Raw genomic sequence first — 8,845 nt, 5'->3', positions numbered from 1 at the left:
CCCAGGGCCCCGCCGGCCGGTGGCTCCCAGGTCCCGAAGGTGAGGAGGCTGGTCGGTGGGCGTGCGGGGTGTGGGCGCCGGAGCGGCCCCAGTGGGGAGCAGCGCGGCCGAGCTCCAGCTCCCCCGGGAGGGCTGGCGCGGGGCTGGGCACCGCAGCGCGCGGGAGGCGGGCAGGACTCGCGGCGGGCTGCTGGCAGAAGTTGTCCTCCACCGCCCAGACCCGGGCCCTGCCTGGCGCTGACGGGCGTCCAGAGCGGCCGTAGGTCGAGCCCCGCCACCACCCGCCACACACACCTTTCTTTCTGCTGCCTTTGCCCTCCTCTCTGTTATCTCGCTTCCCCGTCCTCCTTAGTCTCCACATCCCCCCCAACCCCTGCCTTCCTTGGGAGTCATATTGGAGGCATAATTAGGGCAGAACCTGAAGCCTGAAGGGGGTGAGGGGCTCGAGTTTCCCCATACACCCCATTCCCGTGTGACTGGATCCTCAGCTTTGCTGAGGTGGGGGTTTCTGAGAGCTTCAGTGCAGAGGGCAGCCAGAGTTGAGGGGTTCAGGGGAAGGGGCTCTGGAGTGGAGAGGACCACAAGGTCCCTGGGGGATGTGGCTCCACCACTGGCTAAGTGGCCCCACCTTGCAGACAGAATCCTAGACATTTGTCAAAGGCTGAGTCCTTGTTCCAGACTCCAGTCCCCAGGAAAGCCAAGGATTTGGGGTTGGGGGACCAGCATACTTATTTTTTAATATGTGTATTTACTTGCCCTGGTGATTCCCAGTAAGACTCAATCCATTCTCCCTGTTACAGCAAAATTCATTATGGGCCTGTTCTTGCAAGAGATTCCCAGAGACAAAGCCTTGCCCTCAGGAAGCATATGGCTTAGCACAGAAGCCAGGTGCATTCAGGCACATGCACGTGTGCGCGCACACACACACACACACACAGAGGATGAAGACTTATGGCTTAGCACAGAAGCCAGGTGTGTGCAGGCACACGTGCACACACACACACACACACACAGAACAAAGAGTGATAATATGGCAGACTGTGGTGCTAGCTGCCACTCAGATTCCAACAAATTGCCTGGGGAACAGAGAGACAGGAGAGAGTCCTTCCATCTTGGTGGGGGATCAGGGATGGCTTCATGGTAAAAGTCACACCAGAGCAAGGCCCTGAAGGATGGATCAGGTTTCAAGAGGCAGAGATAAGGTGCATATAGTAAGCCAGGGGATGGTCTGGCTACTGGGCTACTGGAAGACTTTGTCATCAGAGCAGCAAGAGGTAGAATCCAAAAGAGGAGAAGAGCAACCTGCAGATGTGGACTGCTAAATGCAGGCTGATCTTCTCCTCTTTGGGATTCTCTTATGAGAGGCCATAAATGCCAGGATGAGCACCCGGTGGAGTGTTTCTAGTTGCCAGGCACTGTAGTTGCGTATACTGAGCAAACTACTTTACCTTTCTAAGCCTGTCTCCTCATCGATAAAGTGGATACATTAATAGAATCTTCAACGTGGGGTTGTCGCCAAGATAAATGAGTTAATATATGTAAAATGCTAAGAACGGTACCAATTACTTATAAGTATTATTACTTATGCATTGATGCCACGTCCAAGAAAGGCTTCTTGAGTTCCTGCTCTCCTATTGCCTCAGGCCTCTGAGTCAGGCCATGAACAGGAATAATGACTAAGAAACATAACGCTCGTGTTGATTATTTCTTTTGAGACCGAGTTTTGCTCTTATTGCCCAGGTTGGAGTGCAGTGGTGCGATCTCAACTCACTGCAACCTCCGCCTCCCAGGTTCAAATGACTCTCCTGGCTCAGCCTCCCGAGTAGCTGGTGCTACAGGTGCCCTCCATCACGCCCTGCTAATTTTTGTATTTTTAGTAGAGATGGGGTTTTGCCATGTTGGCCAGGATGGTCTCAAACTCCTGACCTCAGGTGATCCGCCCCCGTCAGCCTCCCAAAGTGCTGGGATTACAGGCGTGAACCACCGCGCCCAGCCTGATTCATTTATTTGTTCACTTATTGCCATGCCTGTCCTATCCAATATACCTGCCCTGACTATAAGAATAATAAAAATAAGTCTAACAATCTCTTTTTTTTTTTTTTTTTGAGACGGAGTCTCGCTCTGTCGCCCAGGCTGGAGTGCAGTGGCCGGATCTCAGCTCACTGCAAGCTCCGCCTCCCGGGTTCACGCCATTCTCCTGCCTCAGCCTCCCGAGTAGCTGGGACTACAGGCGCCCGCCACCTCCCCGGCTAGTTTTTTGTGTTTTTTAGTAGAGACGGGGTTTCACCGTGTTAGCCAGGATGGTCTCCATCTCCTGACCTCGTGATCCGCCCGTCTCGGCCTCCCAAAGTGCTGGGATTACAGGCTTGAGTCACCGCGCCTGGCCACATTCTCCTTAAAACAAGAAAACATACATACTTAAAGAATTTTAACAAAACGTGGCTGTTAAGAACAGCACAAAGGTATTTGTTGACTTGATAAATATTTTCAGTCCCAAACAGAAAAGAAACACTAGGAAAAGCTGAAACTGGGACAAGAGAATCCATCAGTGAGTGAGGGGTGGCAGACAATGCAAACCCCAGGCAAGCAGGTCGCAAGAAGTGTGGAGTCTGGTTCTTCTCCCAGCGACCTCCTCTGCTTAAGGGAAAGAGAGGCGGCAGAGGCCAGGGAACCTTGAGCAGACGAAAAGGGTGTGGGGAAGGTGAGATTTAGATACCCAAGGAAAGACTAGACTACAAAAGAGGTTTTCAAACTGCTGCTTAGCAGGCCAGGCGCTGCGGCTCACACCTGTAATCCCAGCACTTTGGGAGGCTGAGGCAGGTGGATCACCTGAGGTCAGGAGTTCAAGACCAGCCTGGCCAACATGGCAAAAACCTGTCTCTACTAAAAATACAAAAAATAGCTGGGTGTGTTGGTGGGTGCCTGTAATTCCAGCTACTTGGGAGGCTGAGGCAGGAGAACTGCTTGAACCCAGGAGGCGGAGGTTGCAGTGAGCCAAGACTGAACCACTGCACTCTAGCCTGGGTGACAGAGGAGACTCCGTCTCAAAATAAAACAAACAAACAACAAAACAAAACAAAACTGAAGCGGGGGAGAGAACTGCAGCTTCCCACTTGCCAAGTCGGTGGTAACTGGGTAGGAAAGTGAGTACCCAGAAGCTCCAAAGAGACAAGCGGGAAGAGAGGTCATTTTCAGGGATCGGGAGCCCAGACCTCAGAGAGTCCAAACTGTGCCAGGGTCAGAAAGCTCCTGAGCCTGACACTTTACCTGTGATTGGGGACCTGAGCATATAAGCCTTCTCCACCAACTTCCCCAAAGGGAAAAGTATTTGTAACTTTCAGACACATCAGAGACATGTTAAAAGTACTTGGAATTAACCCTATAAATTGTGAATCTTGTGTTAGGGTCTTTTTAATATTTTTGGTAACAATTTTTTTTAATGAATATTTTTTCATCAAGCTAGAAAGGCCAGGCACAGTGGCCCATGCCTGTAATCCCAGCACTTTGGGAGTCTGAGGCCAATGGATCACTTGAGGTCCGGAGTTCGAGACCAGCCTGGCCAACATGGCAAAACCCCGTCTCTACTAAAAATATAAAAATTAGGCTGGGTGCGGTGGCTCAAGCCTGTAATCCCAGCACTTTGGGAGGCCGAGGCGGGCAGATCATGAGGTCAGGAGCTCGAGAACATCCTAGCTAACATGGTGAAACCCCGTCTCTACTAAAAATACAAAAAATTAGCTGGGTGTGGTGGCAGGCGCCTGTAGTTCAGCTACTCGGGAGGCTGAGGCAGGCGAATGGCATGAGCCCAGGAGGTGGAGTTTGCAGTGAGCCGAGATCGCGCCATTGCACTCCAACCTGGGCGACAGAGTGAGACTACGTCTCAAAATATATATATATATACAAAATTAGCCAGGCATGGTGGTAGGCGCCTGTAATCCCAGCTACTTGGGAGGCTGAGGCAGGAGAATCACTTGAATCAGGGAGGTGGAGGTTGCGGTGAGCCAAGACTGTGTCATTGCACTCCAGCCTGGGCAACAAGAGCAAAACTCCATCTTGAAAAAAAAAAAAAAAAAAGAAGGAGAAGGACAAGGGGAAGGAAAAATTAACAGGAAAAAGAACTCAGAGAACCAGAAGAAGGAGGGGAGCAGAAACAAGGCAGGCTCTGAGGTGCTCAGGACAGCAGAAGAGGAGTGTGACTCTCTTCCCCAAGCGTGTTAACTCAGGAGGCTAGACATCTAGTACTGTGTTGGGGGGAGAGATGGAACTGATAGCTCCAGCCCGTCAGCTACTGTTACTGACCTGGGCCAAGTCCTCAGGCATGAGCTTCTGAAGCCCAGATGTTCCAGGACTGCATTGATGATGGGAAAATCGGATGTTTTCCTGGCTTGGGCCTTCTGAAGTAGTGCCTGCAACTCCCCAGCTAGACAGAGAGATTTTTGTTGTCACTAGTTCCCTTCCCCACTCTATCTCCCACCCTCCCCCAAACAAACTAAACAATAATGTCTAAGAGAGAATATTTGCCAAGATCGTTTGTGACCCAAATTTCCGCCCTGAGAAAAGCAGCCTGCCTAGTTGGAAGCAAATACTCAAGTCGTTCTGGGAAAGCACAGAAACAGCTGGTTGGCTCAGCCTCTCACCGGTGGCCAGGGTCCAGTCTCCAGAGCTGTGTGGGAAGGGCTTTTACTCTTCAGAAACATTTGCATTTCAGTGGCTGGGAACAGACATTTTCTCTTTCTCTCTTTATCCTAAGCACAGGCCCACACACCCACCTTCATCCTACAGGTGTGCGCACAGCAGACATAGCATCGAGAGAATCGAGAAACACAGGTGCTCCTTGAGACACACACGCAGGCTCAGGCACACACACAGATACGCAAGCACACAAACCCTGACAAAGACTCACAGTTGCATAGACACGCAGCTCACCTGTTTCTCCTGAGTTATGCACCAGTGTATTATGTTTTATTCTATCTTTTTTTTTTTTTTTTTGAGACAGGATCTCACTCTGTCACCCAAGCTGGAATGCAGTGGTGCAGTCATGGCTCACTGCAGCCTCAAATTCCTGGGCTCAAGCAATCCTCCCACCTCAGCCTCCCGAGTAGCTGGGACCACGCCACCCCGCCCAACTAATTTTTGTATCTTTAGTAGAGACAGGGTTTCACCATGTTGTCCAGGCTGGTCTCAGACTGCTGGGCACAAAAAAGATCTGCCCGCCTCTTCCTCCCAAAGTTCTGGGATTATAGGCATGAGCCCCCTGAGCCTGGCTGCACCAGTATACTGGCCTGCCTACGAGACATCTAGTTCTCCTTGTCTGAGGTCTTTTGGGCATATCACACCTAACACATGACAACTTGATCTTACTTTGTGTAAATCTGCTTCTCCACCGGTCTCCACCAGTGAGTGGTAGACAAATTCACTCACTCTAAAGATATTTACTGAGTGCTTCCTGTTTGCCACATACTGTGCTAGGTACTAAGAACAGGAGGAACCAAAGCAATGTCCTTCATCTCAGTTGCTAACAATCTGGCAGGGGAAACAGACAAGAAACAAAAATTAGGGGCTGGGTGCAGGAGCTCATGCCTGTAATCCCAGTACTTTGGGAGACTGAGGTGGGTGGATCACGAGGTCGGGAGTTCGAGACCAGCCTGGCCAACACAGTGAAACCCCGTCTCTACTAAAAACACAAAAATTAGCCAGGTGTGGTGGCGCATGCCTGCAGTCCCAGCTACTTGGGAGGCTGAGGCAGGAGATTGACTTGAACCCGGGAAGCGGAGGTTGCGGTGAGCCGAGATCGTATCATTGCACTCAAGCCTGGGCAACAGAGCCAGACTCCATCTCAAAAAAATAAAAATAAATAAATAAATAAAATAAAAATTTAATATATTCATGTGGTAATACATTCACGGAAGAAGAAATCATGCAGATTAGGGGAATGGAGGGTAACAAAAGATTCTACTTTAAATTGGGTGATGAGAGAAATCCCTGATGAGCTGACATTTGGAGAGTCCTGAATGAAGGAGGGGACCAGGCCCTGAGGAGGTCTTGGTGAAGGGCAATCCTGGCAGAGGGGACAGCACGTACAAAGTCCCCAAGGCAAGCGTGTGCTGGGCACATTCAGGAAGCAGCAAGGAGGTCGGAGTGGCTGGGGTGGAACCAGCAGGATAAGGACAGAGGGAGCCAGGGCAGACTGTGCAAGGCTCAGAAGAACTTTGGGTTTGTTCTGAAGTGTGATGGAAAGCCACACAGAGGGTTTTGAGTGGGGTATGGGGAGACATGATCAGACTTATATTTGTTTTTGTTTTTGTTTTGAGACGGAGTCTCACTCTGTCGCCCAAGTTGGAGTGCAGCGGTGCAATCACGGCTCACTGCAACTTCTGTCTCCTGGGTTCAAGAGATTCTCCTGCCTCAGCCTTCCAAGTAGCTGGGATTACAGGCATGCGCCACTATGCCTGGCTAAGTTTTGTATTTTTCTTTTTTTTTTTTTGAGACGGAGTCTTGCTCTGTCGCCCAGGCTGGAGCACAGTGGTGCCATCTCGGCTCACTGCAAGCTCTGCCTCCTGGGTTCATGCCATTCTACTGCCCAGCTAATTTTTGTATTTTCAGTAGAGACAGTATTTCAGCATGTTGGCCAGGCTGGTCTTGATCTCTTGACCTCAAGTGATCAGCCCGCCTCGGCCTCCCAAAGTGCTGAGATTACAGGCATAAACCACTTGCCCAGCCTCAGGGTTTTGCCTAATTAGGTCAGGCCCACCCAGAATAATCTCCATTTTGATTAAATCAAAGTCAACTGGAGGCCTTAATTACATCTGCAGAATCCCTTCACCTTTGTGTATAGCGTAATCACAGGGGTGAGATCTGTCGTACGCACAGGCCCACCCACACTCAAGCAGAGCACCTGCATACCAGAGCCTGGGAATCTTGGGGACCGTCTTAGAACTCTGCCTGTCACAAGGCATCAGCCTAAAACTTACTTCCTCAAAGAGAACTTTCCTCACCCCAAATCTAAAGTAGGTTCCCCTCTTTATTCTTTCACATTACCTTGTAGGTCTCTTTGATGGCCCTTATCACAGATTGTAATTTTTTTTTTTTTTTTTTGAGACAGTCTTGCTCTATCCCCAAGCTGAAGTGCAGTGGCATGACCTCTGCTCACTGCAATCTCCCCTCCAGGGTTCAAGCCATTCTCCTGCCTCAGCCTCCTGAGTAGCTGGGACTACAGGCATGCATCACCACAACCAACTAATTTTGTGTTTTCAGTAGAGACGGGGTTTCACCATGTTAGTCAGGCTGGTCTCGAACTCCTGACCTCGTGATCCGCCCGGCTCGGCCTCCCAAAGTGCTGGGATTACAGGCGTGAGCCACCACGCCCCTCCTACATTTCTCTATTTTATCTATCTATCCATCTATCTGTCTGTCTATCTATCTATCTATCTATCTATCTATCTATCATCTATCTATCTACCTATCTGTGTATCTATCCTTCTATTTGAGATGAGTCTTGCTCTGTAGCCTAGGCTGGAGTGCAGTAGCGTGATCTCGGCTCACTGCAAGCTCCGCCTCCCAGGTTCATGCCATTCTCCTGCCTCAGCCTCCGGAGTAACTGGGACTACAGGCACCCACCACCACGCGCAGCTAACTTTTTGTATTTTTAGTAGAGACAGGGTTTCATCGTGTTGGCCAGGATGGTCTCGATCTCTTACCTCGTGATCCACCCACCACGGCCTCCCAAAGTGCTGGGATTACAGGCGTGAACCACCTCGCCCAGACTTACTTATTTTTATTTTTATTTTTTTGGGATGGAGTCTCGCTCTGTTGCCAGGCTGGAGTGCAGTGGCACAATCTCCGCTCACTGCAACCTCTGACTCCCTAGTTCAAACCATTCTCCTGCCTCAGCCTCCCGAGTAGCTGGGACTACAGGCACGCACCACCACACCCAGCTAATTTTTGTTATTTTTAGTACAAACGGGGTTTCAGCATGTTGGCCAGGATGATCTCGATCTCCTGACCTCGTGATCCACCCACCTTGACCTCCCAAAGTGCTGGGATTACATGCGTGAGCAACTGCACCTGGCCTGAATATTTATTTTAGACAGAGTCTCACTGTGTTGCCCAGGCTGGAGTGCAGTGGTTTGATCTCAGTTCATTGCAACCTCTGCACCCTGGGTTCAAGCAATTCTGCCGTGTCAGCCTCCCGAGTAGCTGGGACTTCAGGTGCACACCACCATGCCTGGCTGATTTTTGTATTTTTAGTAGAGACGGGGTTTCACCATATTGGTCAGCCTGGTCTCCTGACCTCAGGTGATCCACCCGCCTTGGCCTCCCAAAGTGCTGGGATTACAGGCATGAGCCACTGTGCCAGACCTTACAGTTCTTATCTCATTTAATCCTTACAGCTATCCTAGGACGGTAGGATTTGCAGCCCCATCTTACAGGGGGAAGGAAAATGGCTCAGAGAGGTTAATTTTCATGCCAAAATCACACAGCAGGTAATTGAAAGAACCACAAATCAGCTGGGTCTAGTGGCTCATGCCTGTAATCCCAGCACTTTGGGAGACCAAGGTGGGAGGATTGCTTGAGGCCCGGAGGTAGACACCAGCCTGGGCAATAAAGTGAGACCCTGTCTCTACAAAAAATTTTAAAAATTAGCCAGGCATGGTGGCGGTCACTTGTAGCCTTTAGCTACTCGGGAGGCTGAGGTGGAAGGATTGCTTAAGCCAGGAGTCTGAGGTTGCAGTGAGCTATGATCGCCCCACTGCACTCCGGCCTGGGTGACAGATTCAAACCTAGGTCTGTTCCCAGTGTAAATATCGGTGTAAATATTGGGAACCTTCTCTGGATTCGAAAGACT

General features: G+C 50.3%; 1 protein-coding gene across 1 annotated transcript in view; it reads left to right on the top strand.

Annotated features, from left to right (window-relative positions):
* Window positions 1-6: 6 nt before the first annotated feature.
* The window catches only part of CCDC92B (coiled-coil domain containing 92B), a 25,944-nt gene continuing 17,105 nt past the window's right edge, over window positions 7-8,845 (top strand). The window contains exon 1 of the mRNA XM_017862332.1: window positions 7-39. The gene's annotated coding sequence lies outside the window, so the exon portion shown is untranslated. The remainder of the gene's footprint in view (window positions 40-8,845) is intronic.

Source organism: Rhinopithecus bieti, unplaced genomic scaffold (genome assembly GCF_001698545.2).
Source record: "Rhinopithecus bieti isolate Rb0 unplaced genomic scaffold, ASM169854v2 scaffold_22, whole genome shotgun sequence".
NCBI lineage: Eukaryota > Metazoa > Chordata > Mammalia > Primates > Cercopithecidae > Rhinopithecus > Rhinopithecus bieti.
The sequence above is the reverse complement of the archived record's forward strand: the minus strand, read 5'-3'. Positions and strand labels throughout refer to the sequence as shown.